This window comes from Colius striatus, chromosome 4 (assembly GCF_028858725.1).
Source record: "Colius striatus isolate bColStr4 chromosome 4, bColStr4.1.hap1, whole genome shotgun sequence".
In the NCBI taxonomy this organism is placed as follows: Eukaryota; Metazoa; Chordata; class Aves; order Coliiformes; family Coliidae; genus Colius; species Colius striatus.
Window position 1 is genome coordinate 6,627,333 of NC_084762.1, and position 27,039 is coordinate 6,654,371.

The following is a 27,039-nucleotide window of genomic DNA, read 5'->3' on the forward strand; positions in this document are numbered from 1 at the left end:
CTCCAGCTTTAACAGAACAGTGGCTGTGCAAAGGGTGACCATACAAAGTGACATTTCTGAAAACCACATTTAAGCCCTGGGGTTGTAACACCGTGAGGACGCTGTGCCTTGAGTCTAAGGGCTTAAGGAGGAATTTGCAGCGTGGCTGAGCAATACAAACTCTATTTCTGTAGTGTTACCCATGTAAATCCCCGTGTAGGCACTCATGATGTAGAAGCAGCTTAGCTTCTTAGTGTATTTTATTATTATCAAGACAAGCAGAGGCAGCTGGAGTGACATAATTCTACCAAATTATATGCTGAAACATTTCCTCATTAAACAAAATACAAATCACAGCAGGTCCCAGAAGAGGAATCGTTTGGACATCCCCTCTAGATATCTGAAAAAGAGGAAAGAAACAGTCCTTTCCTTGTGATCTTTAAGAGCTGTTTCCCCCTGGAGAATTTCTGAGGAAGTCTGAGGCTGATCACAGCAGCATTTACAAATAATGAAACTGAGAAAGCTGCTGATCTGTTATTTTTGGAAAAGGGTTCTGGCTGCTGTCTCTAAGCTACTGAGATCATGATGGAGAGACCACTGAGGAGGGGATTTTTTGAGTTTTGATGGGTGAAGTGTGTGTGGTCAGTCCCTTTTGAAAGCCAGGTTCCCAGAAACCACATGAGGCTGGATACCCTAAAGCCAAATCACCTCTAGAAAGGTTTTTGAGAAGTCAGTTTGAGAAGTCCTCAGCAAAGTCCAGCTTGGAGGGTAAACCCTTGTGTGTGGGTAATGCTTTTGGAAACTCCAGTGTATTCGGTGAGGGAAGTCAGAAAGCAAGGCCTCACTGTTGAAAAAGTCTACTCATTTTTAAAGCTTTTAGCTTCTGTCTATCCCTGACTGACATAGGAAATATAACGGGCTTTAAGCTTTGTTTTTCTCTTTGTGTTTTCTGGTTTCAAGGAGCTCAATCCATTACTTGGGAGACAGGTACGAGGAAACTGTAAATCCCAGTGGATCTCTCTAGAGGAGTAGGCAATCCTAAACTCTCATTGCTTTCTCCTAAGTGAAATAATAAAGCCCTTGCAAAGACAGAAGTGGGAGGGAAGGACTTGCTAAAGGAAATCTTGGAGAGAAGAGGGCTCCAGTTAATACATTTCACATCTGTTCTTCAGTAAAATGATGGCTCTCCTGCCTCCCTGAGTCAGTCACACATCAAGCCCACCTCCACAAAGGGCACTTGGCTTTCACCCAAGTGCCTCTTTCTGTGAGTCCTGAAGAGCTACATATTTACCCTTTATAAACCAATCCAGAGGCTAAAACCTTCCCTATCTCCCCTTTCATTGTGGGTGAAAGCCTTAGTGAGCAAATCACAGTAAGCTCCTGCCCCAAAACTGCCTGATCAGGTGTAGAGTGGAGAGGCTGTGTCATGCCTAAGGCTCAGCTCCCAAATTTGCCCACAGTAAAGGTAAGCAGTGAGGAGTCAGGCTTCAGCTGGGGCTAGGAAATGTACATTGCCACACACACTTGCCAAGGTGGTGTTAAACAACATTCTTCTTTGGTTAGTTAAAGTACAGGAGTTCAGACTCTTAAAAACACATGGGGTTTTTTCCCTTCTAGAACAGGCATAGCTTCCAGCAAAACAGCCCTTTCCCTCCAGAGGTATTTGCAAGTTCAGCTGCTGTTCCACAGCACGGATTGTGAAGCAGGAGAACAAGATATGAGAAAACAAAAACTGAAACTCCCTTTGGTGAGGGAGGAGAAATCATGTTCCTTCTAAACTTTCCCAGGTTGGGATTTTTTTTCTTGAGGTGAACTTTAAACTGTCTCTCTGTTTTAACTTTGAGTCCCCTTTATATGGTTTCAAAGAGAAAGCTTTTTCACGCCAGAGCCCTGGAAGCTCTTTTGAGTTTCACTCCAGGACTGTGCAGTAGAAGCAATGGGAGCTCAGGCAGACAGGTTTGGCTGTGGGAGCAAGGAGAATTGCCTGTCAGCCTTCTCTGTGAGAAAAAGATCCACATCTTTGCAGGGCACTAAGGAACCGCAGGAGCTGCGTGGGTATGTGAATAAGTGGAAGTTTATTGTTCAAACACATCGTTCTGTGGACCTAGTGAGAGTTGCTTTCTTACAGGTGTGTCCTATTGCCTCTTCCTCTCCTTCCCTGGCCTGTACCACTCACTACACCAAACATAAACCCTCAGTCTTACTGAACAAGAAGCACCATCTGCTCTGGTGAGTCCAGAGCCACATCTGTGATGACTGATACCAGCAAGCAGTGTGCAAAGTGGCTGCACTCAGCCTACCTTTCCCTTAGCAAGGGCTCTCCTTTGGATCTCTGGCTTGGACCCAGCTGCTGATTTTCATGAATTTCACAGGCACTTAATTCTCTTTGAGCCCCAATCCCTCTGTCAGTTTGATAGAAAGCAGGTTCAGAACATACTGGCTGATAGACAGCCAGATGGCATGATCACAGAAATTCGTTCTCTGTGGGAAATGAGGCTAAAAGCACACGGATGTGGGATGGATTCAAGGGATAAGGTTAGAAACTCCAGACCATGTGGGTTTTCTCAGTGTTGACAGAGCCTTCAGAATGCCATTTGTATCTTTTTTCCTTGAGCCAGGTAGGTATTGGCTCCTTCAGATACTCAGCTGGTGGACTTCTGTGGGGGTTTTTATTGCAATGTGTGGCTGCAAAAGCTATGTAAGATTCCTTCTTATTTAATGTATTTGTCCCTGAGTGCCAGCATTCATCAGGAAGCAGAGAGTTTAAATAAAACCCTTAAACTTTAGGTCCCTACTAGAAGTACACTCTCCACAATGAAGAATCAAAGGTTAAGACAGAGATGTCAAAACAGCATTTAGTATTTGTGCCAAGGCACAGACTTTGCTTTATTGGGATATGCTTATCAAATGTTGTTCCACAGTATTTATGTTCCCACTTGGAATAAGGTCCATCCATGTGCCTCACATCTATTGTGAAGCCTCTGGGGAGGGGAGGTTGTTTACCTATGTTTATAATTATTAATCTCCAGTGCAGTTGTAAAAGCTGTCTGCTTCAGTTCAACTGACAAAACCAGGAAGGCTTTTGTTTTCTGTTTTAGTAGGCAAACGTTTTTTTAACTAACATGCTGTGTGTAATGTGGCACTGTCAGTTGAAGGCACAGTGGCAGAAGACCCCACAGCCACCGATGCAGAGCAGTAGGGCATTTTGAGGGGCTCAGCAGAGCTGCAGTCACAGCATTTACTTTCCTGTCATGCTTGGATCTTGACACTCACCATACCAGCAATTAAAAGCAACTGAGATTTTCCAGGCTGCAGCTAATGAGAGGCACACAGGTTACTCACAAGCTGGAGTTACAAAAGTTGAAGCACAAAGTTCTCTGCTCCTTCATGGCAGGTGTTGGGTCAGGATCTGCATTTGCAGTTGTTTAAAGAGTGGCAATCCAGGGAAAAACCAAACCCCTGGAACTGTGACCTGCTGGGTGGTGGGGAACTTTTGTGCTACAGGCTGTCTTCTGCTGCCAGCACCATAAATCACACCAAATGAACAACACAAATGGCCACTCCTCTGGGACGCCTGGACTTTCAAGGGAGATGGTTAAGATGTGCCAGCCCTATTTGTCAAAGCAGTGATTAAGCATACTCATGTAGAGATTGAAATGTGACCCAAAATACAGACCTAAAATGGAGAACTCTCAGAACTCTCTAGAAACTGTTGTCCTGGGACTTTAGGAATTGCATTTAAGCGAGAACTGAGGTCTATATATGATACTGTTAGAAGTGGATTAAGGCTGTACTGAAGCACCATTACTCCAGCATAGAATCATAGAATTATTTTGGTTGGAAAAGATCTTTAAGATCAGGTCCAACCTCTCCCCTCACACTGCCAAACCCACTGAACCATGTCCCTCAGCACCTCATCTATGAGTCTTTTAAATATCTGCAGGGATGGGGACTCCACCACCTCCCTGGGCAGCCTGGGACAGTGTCTGACAACCCTCTCAGGGAAACAGTTCTTCCAAATCTCCAATCTAAACCTCTCCTGGCACAACTTGAGCCCATTGTCCTATATTTCATGACAGGGGAGTAGGGACCACAGAGAACAGCAGGCAGTGGGCTATTGGGTAGCAAAGCAGACCAAGGTGCTGCACTCAAACTGTACTGTCCACTGGAGGTGCACACTGAGGTCTCGTTTTTCACAGGTCCCTGGTCTCTCTTTTGTCACCAGCAAGATAAATGGTGCATTGCCAGGACTGGGGATGTCTTGGGCCACACTGTGTGGATTTTAGTGGACTCTCCATTTCTCGCCTTCTATGTAAGGTCATCCATATTGCCTTGTCCAGAGGGTAAGGAGCAGTTTATTCCTGCTGTCTCTACCAAATCCTGCAACAGTAGTCCCCACATAGTCCCAGCCTTCCAGAGCTCCTTCTTAGACCTTGCATGTCCTTACCACTCCTGGCCAGGCACTGTTTTATTAGAGATCTAATGTTAAGCTGGTCTGCCCCAAATCATGCTGTGGAATTAGTCCTCCTGGTGCTTCTCTCTGTTTTCTCTGTCTGTACATCCTCCCTAGACATGCACTCTGTGGGACTGGAAGAGAATGAAGGATCTCAGTACTCCTTGTACTCCTTACTGATCCCACCAGAAATGTAAGTCTGGAATTCCCCTTGGGAGCAGCCTGTGCTAACAGCAGGACTCATGGGGTGCCCTGACCATTGGGTGCCATCTGGGGACTTGACCATGCACACAGACCGACTGTACCGAGCTGGGGCCCCTCTCCTGGTGCCTCCAAGACCTCTTGTTGTGAGTGGGGTTTTTTTAATACCTTCCCCATCTGAGGTCTCACTGAGTCATGGGACTTCCTGATCAACTTCCCCCACTATCCCCAGCAGCAGAAAGAGGAAGCCTGGTGACAGAGTCCTGGTGACTGTGTGGCCTATATCCATTCCCTTTTCCTTTCAGGTCTTCCAGCATGACACCGGTGAGCACTGGCCACTGGCTCCTCAGGATGATGTGCTTTATATCTCCCTCTGGTTCCCTGTCTGTATGTTCCCAACCCTTTGACCTTGATCTCCCTCTCTTCTCTCCTTCCTTGTCCCTCATGATCATTTGGCATTCCCCAGCTCTTTCAAAGAGTATTGGACCAGTGCAGGCATATAGTGACACAGAATACTTGTCTAGCCTGAAAAGAATTAAGGCAACTCTCCCCTACAATGTATAACAACTTTGTGCCTTCATCAGATTGTCTTCTCACCATATGCCCTTTTTTCCAATTCATTTATAAATAGGTTAAACAGCAGGAGCCCAGGAACAAAACCCCCTCAAATACCACTGGAGACCTCCCTCAAATGTGAAGGCAGGCCATTTATCCTCTTTTAATAGCTTATGCACATGAAGACTTTTTCTCTTGTCCCACAGTGCCTTAATTTCTTTCAGAGCTGTTACTGATGGACCTTTATGTCTTTGGAAATGGTTGCTGGGATTCTATATGGCTGACCTTGTTGTGGTTTTCATTTAACTTGCCAGAGTTTATGATCCTTTCTGGTTTTCATTCTTGGACACAACTTCTATTTTCTCAAGAAAGTCTTCTGCTTCTAATAAATTCCTTTTTTCCTGCTGTTAGCCATGTCAGCTTTCCTTTTGGTCTTTCTAAAGTCTTTGTCCATACACAGAGGCTTAGAACAAATGTACTCCTACATGTTATGTTTAAATACTCACCACACAAACGTTTTAGCCTTCAGGCATCCATTTTAGTTGCTACTTAACAAGGTTCCTTGTTCCTGCGTAATTCTATTGTAGCTGGGGTGGTTTTTTGGCTTTTGCTCCCTAGGCAAGAATGTTGAGCAGGGGCAATTTGACCCAGGTTCTGCCTGTTGCTCAGGACTAAAAGTTTGTTCTTTTTTGGTAGGATCTTGCATGCAGCAACGCTATTTTGTTTCTCTGCAGCATCATTCACCCAATATCTGCCCAATATGCAGGTGGGAAGTTGGTATCTCCTGTTACACCTGCATTTCTTGCCCTGTCAGCAACTCTGACCTCCCTCAACATGTAATAGATACAGACATTTGATCTAACCCTGAGATGACATATTTCTGATTTAAGCCAGGGATGTCAGGCTGTATTGATTTTGAGCTGCTTGTAAACATAATTAGCTTGTTACTTTGATTTGTCAGGAAGCTTTCTCTAACATGTTACCACTTCTCTACTGCTGCTGCCTCCTCTGTCTTTCTATATACTTTGTACCCTGCTTCTGGAGCACCCGTTCAATTGCTTTCTTCCCATTAAGTTTCTCATACACATAGTAGGAGATCATCCCTGTTTGAAATCAGTTTTGTTTCCCCATCTTGTTTCTTAGACTTTTACCATATTTGAAGAAGCTTTTTCTTTCTCTCTATCTCTCTCTACTGTTGTGTTAGGTTTGTGTGGAGCTGGTTTTTCCTTGGTAGCAGTGAGAGGGGGGGCTGCAGTGGTGGCCCCGTAAGCAGTTCTCAGAACTTCCCCTGTCTCTGAGTCAGACTCACCACTGGCCTGTCCAAGCCAACCTGGTGCCTCTGCCATCACTACTTTAGAAGGGAAATCAGTGGTGGAAGGAGTGGGACAAGATGGAGATGACTACCTGGGCCCCACAGTCACTGCTCCATACACTGTGTCCAAAGGCTCTCTCAAGCCTTCACCAAAAGCCTGCCCAGACATTCCACACCACACACTCCTTTCTAGTATCACAAGACCACGTGGAATATAAGCCTAATAAAGCATAGGTGTCACTCTACCACTGTATCTTCCTAAAAACTGGGATCTGAAGAGTAATCTCAGTACAAAAGCATGTGTGTCCTCAAGCTGTGAGGTTGTTTCTGTCCCCTCTCCAGGATAAGACTTCTAGCCACAGCCTTTGCCTGCTTCAGCAGCATGGGGACTGGAGGCAGGACTGCTCAGTGATGATCCTCAAGAGACTCTCAGTGCATCTGTCTCTTAACCTGAAATCTTTCACTTCAAGTGTCACGGCTTCAAGGTCTAGGAGATTGGGCTAATTGTACTGAATACACATCATTGTTATCTATGAGCTGGGTAGATAATGATTTGTAGTGCTCAGTAGAGTGAACTGAAGACTCTTTGTCCACTTGCTGTGTAAATAGCCAGCTGCTGGTTTAGGTTGCTTATGATTGAGAGGGGTCTGATGGGCTCTATCCCCAGCTCCAGGCACATCCACCCATTTAGACCTGTTGTGGGACTTTGTTTTCTCTCTTACTCCTTGCCACTTGCGTCCTGACAGGGGAAAGTGAGAACAAAAAGCACACTGTAAGGGATGCTGAAATAAATAGCTGTTGATAATTATGTACTGTTACATTGCATTGCCTTGGGTGTGATTTGAGTCTTCCTCTTTTTAGGTTAGAAGGACATTTTATGAATATTTTAGTTCAATTGCCCTGAGTGGAGGCATCTTACAGGAGTTAGAAATGATGACTTGGAAACAAGAGGCCTTATATTAAAAGCACTGTTGGAGTTGAAGTATGTTCAGTCTTTTTGGTTACAGTTCTTCTGTATAGTGACAGTTGGTCCTTTCTTTTTTAGCTTTCAAAGCAAAGATCTACTGCCTGAGAGCTCCATTGTCATGGAAGACGAAACTCAGGAGGCAAAATGGAAAGCAGCAACACCCAAAAAGGACTGTGAAGCACCAGGTATGTAATTACCACTAGAACAGCAGCTTCATGAGAGGTAGCCTCAGATGGAGCCCAGCCTGCCTGGGGATGAGGGACCAGGACAAGTAGACCAGGCAACTCTGTCATCTGGGTTCCCACAAAGTCCCTGTGAACCACTTTCTTTGAAATAAGATACCAGACTCTCCCAGACCTCAGCTGCTACAGACTCCCTCATTCCTTCAGCCCAAAGCTCTGCACAGGAGCTATCATCAGCAAAACCTTTAGTAACCATGCTGATGCACACAGGAGATGGAAAGGGGAACCACTGTTTCTTGAGGGGGAGGCTGAGGAAACAGGTGACGTGGTGGGAGGACGAGCAGTGAGAAATGGAGAAATGAAAAATAGAAAGTTTTAGCTAGAGCTGTGACAAATATAGTTGTTCTAAGTGTAATGGAACTTAATGTCAGAGGGGGCAGAGACAACTTGGTGGCCTTTTAAAAGAGGAAGGAGTAACAAATATGTGAAGATACTAAACTAACCTATGCCATGAGGGCCTTGACTCTCAAGCTGAGAGTTCACACTGAGTTGACTAGAAGAAGCTACTGGTCCAAGTTGCCCACACTTTGCCACAGGTTACTGCCCCATCACCGACTTGTCAGAAATAGCCAATGTGTCCACACCATAGGCAACAGACTGACATATTGACATAAACTCAGGTGACTGTTGCTAATTCAGTTTACTAGGATGTGAACTGTTGGTGGCCAAGGGATCTCCTTGATCCCTATCAGGTTTATTTGAATATGTAACCTTATGAGGTCAGAAACCTGGTGAGCCATCAAGGTCTAACCAGACAAGTACCGATGTCATTGGCCAAGACCAATACTTTTGATCATCTCTGCTTATACTAAGGAACTACAGCAAAAAAACCTGCTCCACCAAATGAGTTGCTAAACTAAGCTTAATCCAAGCAAACTTCATTATTGGGACCTTGGGCACATGCTCTGATAACCACAGGGCAAGTTACCAGTGCAGAGCCAAAAAGTTGCCACCCTTATGCCTGGTGCCAGCTTTGCCCTGCTCCTGGAGATTTGGTTTAGCTCTGATCCCTGCATGTCCTAGGAAGAGCTGCTAATAAATGCCAAGTAATCCCACAAGAATCATGATTAATGGGATCCTGATCAGTTAAATAATCAACAATTTAATAAAGGATGAGCTTCTATCTCTTCACTTCCACGGAGACCATTAATGCATCATTTTTTTCCCCCTCCTTAGCCATTTATTTCCACAAAACTAGTTTGAATTTCATATTTTTGAGACCACTCTCCCTCTGAAACTTATCTGAAATTGCCTAATGGATTCCAAAGTTATTAGGAATAGCTAGATGCTTGTATGGATGTTGACAGAGATAGACACAAAGCATTATTGTATTAAGAAAGCATTCAGGTTTACAGCAACACAGATGCTTAAATCACATTAAGATCCAGCAGACAGCTACTAGTATGAGGGTGATGTTTAATTTCTACTGAAGGCTGCCTCACTAATAGATTGAGAAGCTGAAAGAGCTCAGAAAAAAGTAGCCATAGCTCAGACTTCACACCTTGATGGTTTTCTCTGGGAAAGTGTGATTGTACAGCCAGGACTTGCATAAATACTCTTCAGAGACTAAAAAGTTTGCTTTGCATATCTAATTCCAGTTCTTTCAAAGATACAGTTGTCATCTTTCTGCTCTACAGCACTTCATAAATTAACCCCCCCTCTCACTGTGTCCACTTCCCATGTTAGCCTTTCTCTTCACCTGCCTTGAGACTTGAAGGAGCAGAGGTTGCTGCTTTTACTGACATTGAGCTTCTCAAAAGGTAAAAACCCTAATTGCTTTATGTGAGTATTTGTTTCTCAGGGAAGTTCAAGCTTTAGATATAAACACTTGTGAGTAATTTCTCCTTAGGACTATGAGATCTGCATTTGATATTGATTTAAGCTTTGGGTTACTTGTTCACATATTTTTGGATAAGAACAGATTCTGCTTAAATGCTTCCTATAAGTCAGGTTAAACACACTCTAGAGAGCACACCTGAGCCAAAGGTCAGTCTTTCTCAGCAAGCCAGCCAGCAACAAACTATTCCATGGTTTCCCAGTTTTGGTACAGAGGGCATATAAGGTAGACTGTAATGAAGTTATTTTAATGTATTGTTAAAATCTCTTGTAAAGTGTTGAAATGTCTTGCAAATGTTAGCTTTAGTGGCCTGCAGTGGATAGCAGCTGAGTTTCTACCTACAGTATTACTTAGTTTGGAAAAGTCCAGGTCTTCTGACAAACTGGTCTGGCAACTTCTACTGCAGATTTACAAGTTGAGCACTTTCCCCTACCTAAACAGTTGTGCCTTTCTGAGAAGTCTATTTCTCCTAAGACTTAAGCTCCCTTTCAATTGCAGTCTTGTCTGTCTTTGGGCCACCATTCTCTTAATGTAAAGCATCTCATTTAACTGATCTCACTGCCATTGACTGCACTCTGTTTTTCCCATGGGAAGCTTGGTTACCTCAGAGAGTTGTGCCAATTCTGTCAGGGAAAAATCTCCACGTTGGACCTAAGCAGAGTAGTAAAAACAGGGATGGTGAAATAAAAGCTGTGGTCTGTCACCATGTATGGCTAGAAGGAATTACTGAAAAGCTCACTGTGCTCCCTCAGGCTCTGAATCAGTCTGGGTGATACAGTTTAGTCTGTGTATTTCAAAAGCAGAAGTGCAATCAATTTTGCACGAGCGTTCAAAATGTCAAGGCCACCCAAAACAAGCAGTGGATGTGTCTTTTGTCCAGGATGATGTCTCCTTACAGATTATTCTGTAAACTGTATTTTAAGCTAAAACTCTAGTTTGTTCATTTTTGGACTGGACATGTTTTTGGGAGGTGAATGGAGGAAGTAATACTCATCCAAAGACAGAGCAACTGTTAGCTGGTCAGTTTGAGTGGTTGTCTTAAATGAAGGTGGGGAATAACAAGTCACAAAGAAGCCATGCCATGTTTCCAGGAGAGAACAATGCATTTGTTTCCTATCTATCTAAAGTGGCCAACCAAAATGGCAACTTCCCTCAGCAAAAAGATAGAAAAGCAGAATTAGATGAATTTGAAAATGCCACAAACATTTCAGCACAAAGCCACATATGCCATGGAGACTGAGACGTTTCCTCCTGCCAGTGGAAGTGGGATGGATGTATTGTAAATTTTTCTTGGTGGCTCTGAATGATAAATGTCAAAAACCAAGTGATCCTAGAGGGAAATCTATTCTAGCAGGATTCCAAATCTGCTCTGAAAGCATATTCAGCCTGAAGAAATCGATGGACCTGGCATTTTTCAGAAGCCCTTGGTTTTCTCCTTTCATCTGCAGTTTTAAAGCATAGATCTGTAATATTTTTCCCCACAGATTGGGATTTCTCCTGAGACGACTTCCCAACTTTTCAAACACCATTTCACCCTCCTTAGTTATCTGTCCTGATATTTTAACTTTCTAAAATTTGGAATCAAGGAATTATCCTTGTGAAAAGTCTGGTCATGCAGTTAGAGCTTACAAGAGCTCAAGTTTGGGGCTCTTTGGTAGAGACAGACTAGGCAGTCCATGAAAAGAGCCAAAGTATCTCTCATTTCCTCTGCTCTGCTTCATTCTCTGCTTTAGGAATCATTGCACCTTAGAATTAATATTACTGAGAAATCAATCTTTCTTTCTTTCTTTCTTTCTTTCTTTCTTTCTTTCTTTCTTTCTTTCTTCCTTTCTTCCTTTCTTTCTTTCTCCCTTCCTTTCTTTCTTTCTCCCTTCCTTTCTTTCTTTCTCCCTTCCTTCCTTCCTTCCTTCCTTCCTTCCTTCCTTCCTTCCTTCCTTCCTTCCTTCCTTCCTTCCTTCCTTCCTTCCTTCCTCCCTTCCTTCCTCCCTTCCTTCCTCCCTTCCTTCCTCCCTTCCTTCCTCCCTTCCTCCCTCCCTTCCTCCCTCCCTTCCTCCCTCCCTTCCTCCCTCCCTTCCTCCCTCCCTTCCTCCCTTCCTTCCTCCCTTCCTTCCTCCCTTCCTTCCTCCCTTCCTTCCTTCCTCCCTTCCTTCCTCCCTTCCTTTCTCCCTTCCTTCCTCCCTTCCTTCCTCCCTTCCTTCCTCCCTTCCTTCCTCCCTTCCTTCCTTCCTTCCTTCCTTCCTTCCTTCCTTCCTTCCTTCCTTCCTTCCTCCCTTCCTTCCTCCCTTCCTTCCTCCCTTCCTTCCTCCCTTCCTTCCTTCCTTCCTTCCTTCCTTCCTTTCTCCCTTCCTTTCTCCCTTCCTTTCTCTCTTCCTTCCTTTCTCCCTTTCTTTCTCTCTTTCTTTCTCCCTTTCTTTCTCCGTTTCTTTCTTTCTCCCTTTCTTTCTCCCTTCCTTCCTTCCTTCCTTCCTTCCTTCCTTCCTTCCTTCCTTCCTTCCTTCCTTCCTTCCTTCCTTCCTTCCTTCCTTCCTTCCTTCCTTCCTTCCTTCCTTCCTTCCTTCCTTCCTTCCTTCCTTCCTTTTTGAAGATTTCACTAGTTCTAGTTGCTCTAGCATTCCCCTCTTGAGTAAAAACAGTTTCTAAATCTTTTATGAAGGGTATATACAAGAGAGAACAGTGAAAACAATATTGGGATCTTAGTCTAAATTCTGTTCAGCTTCTGCTCTTCAGTCACTGTTGGTATAAAATGTGAAAAAACACAGAAGTGGATACATTGATTTTGTTTCATTTGCAACTGTTTTATTGTCCAGTGTAGAAGTGGATACTCCACATATACAAAAGGAAAGTTCTGAATCTGTGCTGGTTGTTGAATCTTCACTGGGATTTTTGTTTCCAACAGTTTTCATTTCCACATTCATTTCCTTCCTGGCCCTGTGTGCTGTATCTCTGTCACCAAAAGCAGCAATGTGTGAGCTGTGTAGTTTGAAGAAATAGAAGGAGAGATGGGGTGGGGATCCTAGATCCAGACTATCCACCAGCAAAGCATCCCAGCAGCCCCACACTTGGCCTTGTTCCAGTGCCACATGCACTTGCTGCTCCATAATTAAGGAGGCCAGAGCTTCAACCACCAAAGATTAAGGTCAGTGATGGGTGCAAGTTGTCCCTCTGCAGACCTTAATGGAAGTAAGGCCTCAGGCTGCCTTGCATTCTCCAGGGATTCATGTAGAGGTAGTTAACTTGTTGGAAAGCACAGAATCAAAATCATGTAATCCCAGAATCATGGAGGTTTTTAAGGGGGCTCTAGAGCTCATTCAGCCCAAGCCCCTGCTAAAGCAGGTTCCCCTTGATCAGGGGGCACAGCAACATGTCCAGGTGGGTTTGAAAACCTCCCAAGAAGGAGCCTCCACACCTCCCTGGGCAGCCTGGGCCAGGGCTCCCTCACCTCAACACCAGAGGAATTACTCCTTATGTTCCAGTGGATTTTTTTGTGTTCCAGCTTGTGCCTGTTACCCCTTGTCTTGTCACTGAGCACCACAAAAAAAAAGACTGGCCCCATCCTCTTGACATCCATTCTTAAAGTATTTCTAGATATTGATAAGGTTCCTTCTCAGCCTTCTCTTCTCTGGGCTAAACAGTCCCCGGTCCCACAGTCTTTCCTCATCACAGAGATGCTCCATTTCCCTCATTGTCTTGGCAGCCCTCCTCTGACCTTGTCTCTCTTGAACTGGGCAACCCAATTGCACCTTTGTATATTTTTTTTGTAGTGGAAAACCACAGTGCCAGGTATCTTGGAGAATTCCTTTGAGTTGAGGACAAAAACCAGGCATTTTGGTGAACTGACTCTAGGTGGCAACAACACACTGTGTAGCCCTTACCAGGGGCTAGTCAGAGGAAGGCTGTTTAATGATGCTTAGATGCAAAAAAATTACAGCATTTTCAGTACTGCTTCTAGAATATTTTCCAGCCAATTGCACCAGCTGCACATTGCTAGAAACGTTTCAGATCCTGACAGTTTTCATTGTAACAGAGGACCTGGTTTTCAACACGTACTTTGAATAATATGCTGCACGTTTCATTTTGTAGGCATAATACAGCAGGTGTGCAGAGGAAGATTAGAAAAGTATTCTCTTTTGGTTATCCTGCTTGGCTGGGCAATCTCAGGAAGTGCCTGTATCATCCTCATTTGTAATGATGCCCACAAAAGTGCACAGATGGGGATGTACAATTGCAGTTCTGTAGCATTCGCCAGCGCTGCTCTCGAAATGCCACTTCACCACCTCGTCATAAAACCAGCCACACACATACCTACAAAATGCTTGCCACATCTTCTGTGTAAAACACTGTCTTATCTGCCAAGAGATTTGTAATGCATTATTTCATTCCCTCTTTACTACATAGGCAGCTTCCTGGGCTCAGAAGCAGATAAGCAAATACACAATATACATAAAAAATAAGTGTGTTAAACTGCAGTGTTTTTTGTTGTCCTGGAAAGCCAGTTTTACTGTTAACTCTGTGTTGTGCAATTTAGTGTGCTTAGCTTTGCTTAGTTAGCATGAGTAGCTGGATTTGCTGAAGCCTCAGGCCACAGGCTGTAAACTTTCACAGAGATTGACTGAAAGTGTACCTACTTGAGCAAAACGCAGCCTACAGAGCTAACCCAAACCAGAGGATAAGGAGGCTACAGCTACCAACAGTAGCTGCAACTGAACAAGATGACAGCCTGTCTGGACACAGAGAAAGAGCCTATAAGGAATACAAAGACCCCAGATCCAAATCATAGAATCACTGAATCATTAAGGTTGGAAAAGACCTTTAAGATCATCAAGTCCAACCACTAACCTCACACTGTCAAGCCCGCCACTAAACTAAACCATGTCCCTCAGTACTTCATCTATGTGTCTTTTCAATATCTTCAGGGATGGTGACTCCTCCTTGGGCAGCCCATTCCAATGCTTAATAACCCTCTCAGTGACAAAGTTCTTCCTAATGTCCAATCTAAACCTCCCCTGGTATGACTTGAGCCCGTTTCTTCTCGTCCTGTTGTTCGTTACTCGGGAGATTGACCCTCACCTCACTAGAACCCCCTTTCAGGGAGCTGTAGAGAGTGACCATCTCTCAGCCTCTTCTTCTCTAGGCTAAATAACCCCAGGTCCCTCAGCCACTCCCCATTAGACAGGCAACTGTGGTGACTGTCTCTGGACACACTCCAGCACCTCAATGTCCTTCCTGTAGTGAGGAGCCCAGAACTGAACACAGCACTCGAGGTGCAGCCTCACCAAATATTGCTGTTGAACCAAACCATCATGTGAGAGGTGGGTGAATGTTCTGTAAGGATATAATTATGCAGGGATTTATTTGATTATGTTCCTTTTCTTTCCTCTCCCTCACTTTTTTCCTCCTTCTCCATTCCTTCTAGGATGCACCCAGCACAAGCTGTTCCTGCTGCTGTACTATTATGAACTTCAGTGCCTGAGACACTGCTTTGGGAAAACTAGGGTTGGAACCTCAGAGTCAGCTAACATGGGAGAGAGAGAGACCCCTTACCCCTTCAGATCCTTGGTAAGGGAATCAGGGATAAGCATGCTGAAACTTGAAAATCTTAGCTAAATGATATCAAGGATGAGATGTGCACATACAGTCCTTTAGATACAAACTGTTGGCCAAGTCTGGGACTGAGACTGGACCCAGTCGCATTTAGACTCCTCACTGAGAAGGAGTTTAGAGAGCAAGGTGGTCCACTCTACACCTTGTGACTCAACAGGAGAGTCTCCCTTACATATTTGCATCTCTAATCTCTGTGTACATTCTTCTAAATCAATTCTAACTCATTCTTCCTTTCTGTGTTTCCCTTATGTAGTAAAAAATGGTCAACCTTGCCATCAAATCACTAAATCACTTTTGTGATGGTGTTTCTTTAAGTGATAAAAACACTCTGTAGGATCCCAAATTTGGATCTGTGACATCTTTCTGCCCCTTGAAGCATTTAAATCTGTTATTGATGTGATCACAGGGAGAAAGCAGAGGAAAGACATACTGATTTTGATCACCTTTTGCAGCAAAGAACTGTCAGTGTATGTGTACTTATATACTAATAGTGATCACAGAAAGTCTTTCAAGTGTGATGACATCGTGTTTGTAGCAAGGCAGAAGTGTCTGATGGCATCTGCAGGATAAACTTCTTTACTACTCTGTCAAAGTGACAAAGCTGTGAAACCCTGGGATGGAATCAGTTGTTTTGTGTAATTGACCCATTCACTGCACAGTGTCAATTCATCTCTTCTGGAACTCTCTCCAGTATTTCCAAACTCTAAGCTGCTTTCAAAGAGAGGAACTGTCCTTCAGAATCTAAAAATGTATCACCTGAAAGAGGTTTCTTCCTTTCTTGCCAAAGTGTGGAATAAACCTAGTAGACTAATATTGAGAATAAATGTGTGTAAATTAATCAGAATTTATTCCTACTAGGCATATATGAACCTACTGGGGGTGGGAGTGCCCTAAAAAGGAGACAAAAACAACCTTCATCAACATCTTAAGGTACTTGGTGTCAAGGTGCTTTGTGTAACTCTAGTTCTTGTAAGGTTTTTTTCCTTTCAGTTATAAAATACATTGTTTTCCTTTTGTTAAAAAGGCATATCTGTAAAACTAACGCTGCTAATCATGGTGGGTATTTTCAGTTGCATTCCAAGATACCTACACTTAGTATCAAGGTCTTAGGACCCTTACTCAGAGGCATGTATACCACCCTGAGAGCTGTAGTGAGAGCTGAATACACCAGCACTGAAGACACATTCTGGATGGACCTTGAGGGCTTTCTCAGCCTGTCTCCTGCAGAGGTTGAGGAGACTCTTGATGGAGTATCATCATGTATAGTTATCATAACATGGCTTGGAACACCTGCTCTGGATGTCCTTCCATGTTACAAGTCTTCACTGTGACATGTGTAAATGTGGCACTGAGGGACATGGTTTAGTGGTGGATGTGGCATTGCTGAGTTGATAGTTGGACTGGATGATCTCAGAGACCTTTTCCAACCTAAAATGATTTTATGCTTCTGTGATTTATGTTTCTAAATACAACCCTAATTCTTATAGACTGCTTGAAAAGTAAAGCCTCTCTGTAGCTGATCTCTACTCTCTCCACAAGCTGCAGAGACCTACACCATCCTTGGCAGACTTTGATTATACAAATAAAACCAGACTTTATGTTTTGTGCTTATCAAGTAAATCTGGAAATGGTGAAAAGTGGAGTAAAGGAAGACTCCAAATTAAATGCAGCCTGTGCCAGTTGACATCTTTCATTGATTAATATTTCAAAACTGTATTTTTTTCCTAAGTAAAAACTGCTTTTCTGAAACTCTTCCCTCATCCTCAGTTTCATTTCAAATCCTGGAGTTACTGCCTCTTCAAACATTTTGATGTGTCTTCACTTGCCACTTTGTTTCTCCAGCTGACTCCAGCAAGACAATGTAAGGCTATTTCTTTTTCCATAGGCAAGCTGCATTTAACATAAGAGTTAAATTTGTTATATGCAAAACTGATTTTAGAACAATATGACCAATTAATGACAAATCATTGATTCAGATATTGAAATTACTGCTGGGGCTTACAGATCTTAGTGATGCAGGAACATTTATTCAACACTATTTTGCCTGCAGTGGCCTTCTTACTATTATGCATCATTAGTTTCTTTATGTGCAGTTAACCAAAGAACAAGGAAATAGCAAATTCGAAGTAAAGAGGAAGTTGACTGAAAAAATCTATGTTGTGTTTGGCTGCTTGGGTTTAATCTTTTAAACCTAAAAAGCTGCAGGGTTTGGTTTTCTTGGTTTCATTTTGTTAAACTTGAAGCAGCAGCAAACTGCGACTAGAGAGGTTATAAGCATTAGGGCTTCTCACATTCTTTCACAGGTTATTATCACCCTACCAACTTCTTTGTACCACACAGGATACCTCCAGGAACTAGTACACCTCAATAAAACTGAGACATTAACACATCATGTGAATTCCACCAATTTCATGCCACTGACACATATGGAATCACATCCCAGAAGAAGGTGAGCTCCTATTACATTGGTACTGTCTTCCTTATTGCTGATCAGGGCAGGGGTGGGAGGTCTAATGGTCCATCAACATTTCTACAGAAATTCACCCTGGCTCAAAAAAAAACCCCAAAGAGAAACAGGGAAAAAAACCCCATGAGATAGTTTTGATGGCAATTGGCTACTAAAATGCAATTGTTATGCTTTCCTGCAGTTGCTTGAGCTGTGCCATCATGTTTCCTGACGTGGATGGGGAACGCAAAGGGAAACAGCCATTGCTGGTACCAAATTGCTGCACAGACTCCAGCTGTGAGACAGTAATTGGGTTTTTTAATGTGAGGCAAGGAAAGAGGAGCACGTTTTGAATCTGTTATAATGTAGCACAAGTTGGTCGATCTGATTGAGCAATCTCAGGCTGGTTTAAAGCACAAACAGGATGGGTAAACTGTGGTTCCTGTGTACTGAACAGATAGCTTGAGCCTGAGGACTTGTTTGGATGATGTGGCTCGTAAGAGAGTAACGTAATAGGTGTAGTAGTGCTCTGCAGTACTGGCATCGTAATTTGCCATCACATTTAAGCATGATTCAATTTTATAAGTAATGCTGTGTGAAGTATAAGTAGTTTTCAGTTGGCTGAACATCTTGGGATATGTGTGGTCTTGCCACATTAGTATCTTTCCCAAGATGTACGAAGTCCCTAATTTGTTTTGCCAGGTACATTTATTATGTTGTTGTACTGAGCTCCTGCCTTAGAAAAAAAATCTATATAAAATGGGTAAAACTAATGGGTTATGGGGGAAAAAAAGTCTCACAATGATTTTGGAGTTTTGTATGACTAATGAATGCAAGTCTTGAGGTGAAAATTTCAAAAGTGACTCATGAACTGGGGATTGTAACATATTAAAACAATGTCAATGTTCTGTTTCCAAAGTACCTGGCTTCTGTGGGCTTTCACCTAGTGACTTTGCATCTATTTAAAGAAAGAAGAAAGTCTACCCTGAGCTGGGTTAAGTATGAACCACACAACAGGTTACTAGCTGTGGTAGTTGAGAGATTTTTTGGACTGGAATCAGATGGTGCTTGGCAGAGTGACAGAATCCCAGAGTGTTGGGGGTTGGAAGGGACCTCCAGAGCTCATCCAGCCCAAGCCTCTGCTAAAGCAGGTTCCCCTCAATCAGGAGGCACAGGAACATGTCCAGGTGGCTTTGGAAACCTCCCAAGAAGGAGCCTCCACACTCTCCCTGGGCAGCCTGGGCCAGGGCTCCCTCACCTCAGCACCAAACAAGTTTCTCCTTGTGTTTAAGTGGAACTTTTTGTGTTCCAACTTGTGCCTGTTACCCCTTGTCCTGTCACTGGGCACTACAGAAATAAGACTGGTTCCATCCTCTTGATATCCACCCTTTTAAGTATCTACAAGTGTTGATAAGGTCTCTACTCAGCCTTCCCTTCTTCCCAGTTCCCACAGCCTTTCCTCATAAGGAAGATGCTCTAGTCCCCAGATCATCTTGGTGGCCCTGCACTGGACTCTCTCTAGCAGTTCCCTGTCCCTCTTGAACTGGGGAGCCCTGAACCATACTCATACTCCAGATGAGGCCTCACCAGAGCAGAGTAGAGGGGGAGAAGAACCTCCCTTGACCTGCTGCCCACACTCTTCTTGATGCATCCCAGGATGCCCATTGGCCTTCTTGCCCATGAGGGCACATTGCTGGCTCAGGGTTAATTGCTGCCCACCAGAACTCTCAGGTGTGTTTCTTGGAGCTGCTCTCCAGCAGGTCAATCCCCAGCCTGTACTGGTGCATGGGTTTGTTCCTCCCCATGTGCAGGACTCTGCATTTACTCTTGTTGAACCTCATGAGATTCCCCTCTGCCCGACTCTCAAGACCTCACTGAATGGCAGCACAGTACTGCCTCAAGCATGGACCATACAAATGCAGGGCTACACCTGTCATATGGATGTGTCTTTAGATACCCAAATCCCTAAAGGTCAGATTTGCAAATGAGTTTTAAATGTAGAGTTTGCAATTTCCCAGCAATGTCCTCGGTGATCTGTGGCAGGAGAATCACTCAGTGCTGTGCAAACAGAGACAATGTTCACTCAGACACAAATGAATGACTGTGGTGGTGGGATGTTAAGCCTCCCCAGGATGAGAAAGTGAATCTGCATATCAGATGAGAACCAATATAATCTGCTGTCATCTCTCCTCCCTCTAATCACCAGCAATAGATGCTTCATAAGTTTCAAGAAACTCAATGATTTGCCCAAAGAGGAGTTTTTGTTAATGCTCCCTTCCCCATCCCTCTGGCTTAATGACAGGCTTATGCACTGAAATGGGAAAGTGTCTATCTCTTAACATATGTTTTATGCAATCTAATCCTTTCTTTAAATTTTATCTCATGTAACAGTGAATACTCTCACTTTAATAGCTAATATTTCTTTTCATCACTTTCAAATTTGTACCTTTTTAATTCCACTGCATTAAGTCTTGCTCTTAAATTATTAAAAGAGGTGACTACAAGTGCAGAATTTATCTTCTTTGTGCCACTCATTAGTTTTTTGTAAAGCTTTATCTTGTCCTTTCCTCATGCCATCCCTAAACATGTCTAATCTTTTCAATTTCTCCAGAGAGAAAATTTTCTCTCTCAGCTTCTAATCATTTGCATTGCCTGTCTCCAGATGTTCTCTGGATTTGCTATCTCTATTTTGCAGTTGAACAAAGTAGTCAAGATGGAGCAGATAGCCAATCTGTGGGAATTACAGTGTTTCCAGTCTGATTTTTTGTTGTTCTCACTAACATTTTGTTCAGCAGTGCTGTCCACTGAGCTCTCCACAGTAATGCCAGGATCCTTTTTTTCTGAGCAGTTATACTCAATTAAGATCCCAGTAGGTTGTGTGAATAACACAAAAGATGCCATCCAGAGCTAGGCTTTCCTGGCTGACTGCTGTGGTGTTTATTCAGCTACTTAGGTTAGGCTTCTCTTTACTATCTCTGAGGTCTTCTACAGTAAGGGGAAATTAAATAATGGAATGCATTCTGTAGCATCAGGGCTACCCAGACGATTCAGGGAGTGGAGGATCTCTCCTATGATGAAAGGCTGAGGGAGCTGGAGCTCTTGAGCTTGGAAAAGAGGAGACTGAGGGGTGACCTCATTAATGTTTACAAAGACATAAAGGCTGGATATCAGGAGGATGGAGCCAGGCTGTTCTCAGTGATGGCCAATGACAGGACAAGGGGCAATGGGTACAAGCTGGAACATAAGAGGTTCCAAAGAAACACAAGGAAAACCTTCTTCCCTGTTGAGGTGAGGGAGCACTGGAAGGGGCTGCCCAGATGGGCTGTGGAGTCTCCTTCTCTGGAGACATTCCAAACCCACTTGGATGAGTTCCTGTGTGACCTGCTCTAGGTGCTCCTGCCCAGAGGGGTTGGACTGGATGAGCTTTCAAGGTCCCTTCCAGCCCTTAACATTCTGTGTGATCCTGTGATCATTCTACCCCTTTCCAGATCAATAATATTTTTGGCATACCCTTTTAACACATGTGTTTCCTTGGGGTGCCATGTAGTCAAAGGAGCCCTATAAGTGTATACACTTGAGATATATTTATGTGGCCCCACACAGAGGGTACAAACACAGTCAAGCCTGTCCATATTGGTATAACACCACACTCCAACTCATCTATTGCCTGTTTCTCAGCAGGCTGCTTCAGTGTTTTGTTTTCAGTAACTCAGCACAGCACTACACAATAAAGGGCAGGCATGAGCCTGGCCATGTTGAAAGTCAACCAGATAGAAGTAATGTTTTCTTTCCAACAGTTTTCTGTGCTCAAAAGTACTGTCTCTCCCACCACAAGTTTGAATAGGAGCCTTTATAAATCTCTGATAGTTGTTTTGTTAAATGATCAGCTGCAAGTCTGAATATATTTATACACAATTGATTTTCTTTATGCCAATATATCCCCAAGGTGGCTAAAAAAAAAGGTATAGAAAGACTGGGAAGGCAAGCATTTTCCACTCCCAGATGCCATGGTTCTGGTAACTACAGTGCTCTCTCTTCAAGCCTTCTTCCCCCCAACAAGCTTTTCATGTCTCTCACCCCTAAAAAGTCACTGCTGCTGCTGCAGTGGCTCTAGGCAGTGAGAGTCACCTGTGAGAAGCAGATGGCAGAGCTGGGGAAGGCCTGTGTCCCCTTGGCACTCCAAACTCTTTTGTACTGCTGTAGCTTGGTCTCTGAAGGACATCCAGAAATCTCAAGCAAAGGTTTAAAATACACTTTTTTGCCTAAGGGGAAAGAAAAAAGAAAAAGAAAACAAAGAAGTGTTGATGTCTGAGGAAACAGCCGTGGGGAAAGCACATTTTCCTTTTACAAAGCCAGAACCTTGGAGTTCATCCCCTGTTTTAGCATATTCATGTTTTACTGCTTCCTTCAATTATCATTTCAAATCATTTTCCAGGCTCCAAAGTCTCTAATTTCCAAAGGGACTGCTATCTTATAGATGCAGGGGGAAAAAAAAAGGTTTGCATTGTCTCCTGACAGAATTCTTATTAAAATTATTAGATTATTTAAAATTTATATTACACATATCTAAGAGCTGGAATTAAATTAGGCCCCACTGGGCTTGCCATTACCCAAATGTATAACTAAGGACATGCCAGGTCCTCAGGAAAAAAAAACCACTTAATTCTAAGGTAAACTCCTCTGGGTAGAAATTGCCTACTTTATCTTTTTTGTTCTATGGAAAACCAAAATCCTAGTAATCATAATAGTAATGATGATTAATATTAGTGTTAAATACTTCAACCTTAACACAGCTTACCCCACTCTTTTTTAGGAATATGATGTGTTAAGTTGAAGCATTCTGTATTTAGCATTTCAGTGCTGTGCTAAGGATCCTTTGCTCTGCTTACAGGGAACAAGTAGTCCATTGAAGTAAGTGTTTGGTGGGATGAATGGTGTTTGGAATAAGGACAAATGGCAAAAGAGAGGGGACACCATCAAGAGCTGTTCTGCTCCACGTGAGTGCTAACACTTGTTCAATGTTCCACGATGAAGTCCTTCAGTACAGAGAGTTATTGGAAAAACCCCTTCCTGCTGAGAAAGACACACGTGTCAGTGCTGAGTCACAAGTTGGCAATGGCCACATCAGCACACATCTTTATAAATGTTCTTTTTTTCCCCTCTCTTTTTGTCACCTTCCCCCAAGGAAGTATATGTTCCCTAAAAAAACCACATTGCCAGAAGGCATTCCAGTTGCAGGGTTTAAAGTATTGTCCTGAACCCAAACTGGGAGAAAGAGGGGCAAAGCATCAAAACACAAAGGCAGGATGGCTTAGTGTTAAAATGTTACAAAATGTGATGCTGATTGAATAGTGATTTGCTGCTGCAATGGGAGAATTTTGTATCTTTTCTGTTCCATCCCCCTTACTATAGCTATAGAAGTACTGGGACTGCAAACAGCCTCAGCATCAACTTGTCACGCTTGCAGCTAGTGCCCTACTTTGTAAATGCTGCTACAGAAGTTGGGATCCAAATGACATGAAGCTAGTTAAATACATTTCGAGCAGAGTTTAAAAACACAAACCAGTCAAAGATTTGACAAGCACTACAGCAGTAAACTGGCAAAGTCTCTGTCCTGAAGATACAGCTGATATCCATCTACAAAAATGGCTCAGCTCTGTTAGTATCATCATAACCTTGACAGGAAGAGTAATCTAGAAGGCACAGATACCTGCACAATGCTAAGACATACAGGATTTGTGCCTGCCTGTGAGTCTTTTAAGGTATCACCCAATTTTCTCAATGGCACCTTCTGGACATGCTATTCTTTACCTTCAGCCTAGAGAGGGAAACACGTTTAGAAGTCTGTGTGTTAAAACTGCATTGAAGATGAAAAGCCCCAGGAACACACAAAATAATACCATTCCCAAGTGCTTTTTTTTAAAGAACTGTATTTATTATGAATATTGTTACTCTATTTGATGAAAATAATGAAAGCATTCCTTAATATACAGGAAAAACGAGCAGGATTTCCCCTGTGCCATAAGATCCGGCGTGTGGCAGATCTTTCACATCTCTAATGTCACTTTTCCCACCTCATATCACATTAATTTGCTGTAAGGCAGAACAAAAAACTATTTCAGATCTGCTACTGGATTTATCTTTCATTTTTTTAGCATGCAAATTTGGTAGATAAATACATGGTGACCCCCTGCTTTTCAAACCCAACCTTCTGTCTCTCTCATTTGTCATTTGGCTGTGTTATGGTCTGCCAGCAGCTCTGCTGTAAGCTGTGTTGTTTCATGAAGAGCTCCTGTGGGGGGTCTTTCTTGGCAAACTCTTCCTAAAAGAGTATTTTCTGCAGTGTGCTGGCAGCTCTTGGCACAGGTTTGTCAGCTCACAGTGACTTGCAGTGCTGATACTTAATAGTCATCTCCTGTAGCTCAGCAGTGGCAGTAGCTGAGACGGGTAATGCCACCTCTGAGTTGCACCTTGCATGTTGGGTTTCTTCTGTTTGGCAAACTTGGAAGGACAATTTAATCAATATAAACCAGGGAAGGAGAAAAGGAGAGATCTGTCTTGGAGTTTGAAGGATGTTTTATCGACATAGGGATGTTTCAGGGAGAGAAATTAGAAGATAATAGATTCAACAGATGGATACTACTGAGCCTTCAGTGAATGAGGAGGAGAGGAAGAAGAAAGGAGTGACTGTCTCAGTTTTTGTCAGCTGTGCCAAGCAGGGAGAAGGATGTGAAGACGAGCATCTGTGACAGGCTGTAGGAAAATACACCATACCCCAGAGTCAGGATAATGCATGGAAGACCCTGAATCTCATAGGCATCAGGATGCAATGGTGTCTTCTACTCTCCTGGCTGCTTTACTTTGATCCATTCTCAGTCTTTCTCTCTTCTTTCTGCCCACCACCCACATTGCCCCTCCTGTTTAGTGCCTGCACAGCACCTAGGACAATGTGTCCTACTCCTCCTCATCCCATAGCATCAAACAAAACGCATCACTGTGGCCTTTGTCAACGGAGTTGTTGTACAGAGGGGTCCCTGCCCCATCTTTTCACATAGTTCCTCACCAGAGGACTTGGGGCTAATTGCTTTTACAAAATGAGACATCATTGCTAAAAAAAGTGTAGTCCTAGGTTTGTGGTTGTGGTTTTGTTGTTTCTGGGGGTTTTTAGTGGTGATACTCCAGGATCAAATGGGTAAAATATAGGAGGGAAGGAGTAGGAGCTCAGGTCAACCCCCACATCATTTAACCATAGGGATGCTCCCCAGGTCTGCACTGCCTTGGGGTCTGCTCTTAATAAGCGAGCCAGCGAGTGAGCGTAGTCCTGCGTGCGTTTGGGGAGAGCCGTCCCTGAGGAGGCAGCTGCGGTGGGGCGGGGGAAGACACCTTGAGGTGAGGGCAGCGAGGCGCGCTCCCGCCCCCCCGGGCCGGGCTGGGCGGTGCCGGGGACCGGCTGCAGGCGGAGGCCGAGATATTCCTGAATGAACGGCTCCCTTCTCACCCGCACCTCCTCCCGCCACTCGCCGGTGTCGCTTGGAGGCGCAGCCAGTTTCTATAGCGACGGCGCTGATCCGCGGCTCTTCCGAGTAGTAACAAAGCCGGCTGCCCGCCGCGGCTCCGGGTACGAGGCTCCCGCTCCCCAAGACACCCGCCCGCCTGGCAGCGCCCCAGACAGGTAACGGAGTAGGGGCTTCCCGGCGGCCGCCGCCTGCCCCTGCCGCGGCCGGGGCTCGCCGTGGGCGGGCTCGGGGGGAGCTCGGGGACGTGCGGCGGGTGACGGCCGCCGGAGAGGCTTCCCCGCGGGCCGGGCGGCGGCGGGCGTCGCCTGAGGGGCGGCGGCGCGGGGCTGCGGGAGAGAAGGAGACGCGCCCGTTCCTCCGTGGCGAGTGATGGAGAGCCGGGAGGGCTCCCGCGGGCGCGACCGTGGCGGCCCCTCTCCCGCTTCGCCTGGGTAGCGGCGGTTCGGCTCCCGGATCGCCGGCGCTGGCCGGGGTGGGCCCGGCAGGTCACCCCGCCTCACCTCTCCCGGCTGATGGGGAACGGGTACAAGCGGGCTGCAACCGGTGGGCTCGGCTTTCCCTCCTCAATTAAGATTTCCCTTGGTAATGATCGTTTTATTAACGTCGTTGTTTTAAAATGATGCTTTTCCCCACCTCCCGCCCCCACCCCGGAAATTTTTTGGGTTTCAAAGTTGAATTTGTTCATCTTTATAAAGTTGAATTAGGATGATAACTTTAAAACGCGTTACTTAGCTCAAAACGTGATTTCTAAAAGGGTTCATATCGAAGAGTAATCACGGAATTGCTGTGTGTTTTTTCTTAGGAGTAAGCTCACTAAAAGGTTTTACATTACGAGCTAAGGTAAGATGGTAGAGATGATAAACGTTTGCTTATCTCTACTGGAGGTACCAAGGTTAGCCAAGAATTAGCCGCCCTTAGGAGGGTGAATGGGAAGGTCATCTGCAGGACAGTTGCCTGAGCACTGTTTGTAGTGGCTGTATGAATAACCATGCCTTTCAGCAGAAGCTTAAAATTCAGAGCAATTTCACAATGATTACAGAACGGCTGACCTTGTATGATGAGGTCCTAAGGAGCTGACATTGTGGTTCGTTGTGGAGAGATTTAGGAAATAAACTAGTTGATGGGCCAAGGCAAAATTGTACTGTGATGAGTATCCAGCCAGCAGGGTGCTCTAGATGGGAATCTGCTTGGATGTGAACAAGAAAAAAAGAGGAGAGTGTGTCTGAGTGGACAGGAACTGAATTTTAAAATAATATGTAATCTAAACATCAGGCTACTTGAGATTTAAAACACTGTACATAGGTAGTAATCTTGATATTGAAACACAAAGGCTGAGTATTGACTGGAAGAAGTTTGACAGGTATATAAAAATAATGGCAAATACCATTTAAGTAAACAAAGTGAAAGTATTTCATAGGGTGGAAAGGGAAGATAGACCTTTCCTCAGCAATTGTGGATAAAAGTAGCATATAAAATGGAGACAGGCTTCTCTTGCAAGAGATGTGTAACTAAAGTTTTAAATGAGTTAAGGTTAAACATGAATATGAATTCTCAATATGAAATATAAATGAGTGATATCATTGCAATATAGGGTGGAAATCAGATGTAGTGTGTTAAAAACAACAACCTGTGGATTATTTTAACGTCGATTGCAGTGGTTTGCTCAGTGTTTGTGTTTGTTCTTTGCTTCTTTCAGAAGCATCTCAACAGTTTTGTTGAAAAAGTTATATAACCTTCAGAATGACCTCTGTTTTTCATGCAATGCTGAAAACCAAACCCTGGAGTTTCTTAAATGTGTAGAAATTGAGACCTTGGATTAGTTTAGCATGACGGGAAATGACATTTCAAGAGTGTACCCTGGGCTAACTGAAATTGAATGCACCTAGCAGGGTATAAAAAGGTTAGCTGTGTATAATAAAGACCTGGAGA

The 27,039-nt window shown here is 44.0% G+C and overlaps 1 long non-coding RNA gene across 1 annotated transcript in view; it reads left to right on the top strand.

The window, feature by feature from the left end:
- Nucleotides 1-9,470, top strand: part of LOC133625333 (uncharacterized) — a 35,229-nt gene extending 25,759 nt beyond the window's left edge. Inside the window, exons 3-4 of the long non-coding RNA XR_009818653.1 lie at nucleotides 7,546-7,652; nucleotides 9,396-9,470. This is a non-coding gene — a long non-coding RNA (uncharacterized LOC133625333). The remainder of the gene's footprint in view (nucleotides 1-7,545; nucleotides 7,653-9,395) is intronic.
- Nucleotides 9,471-27,039: the final 17,569 nt, after the last annotated feature.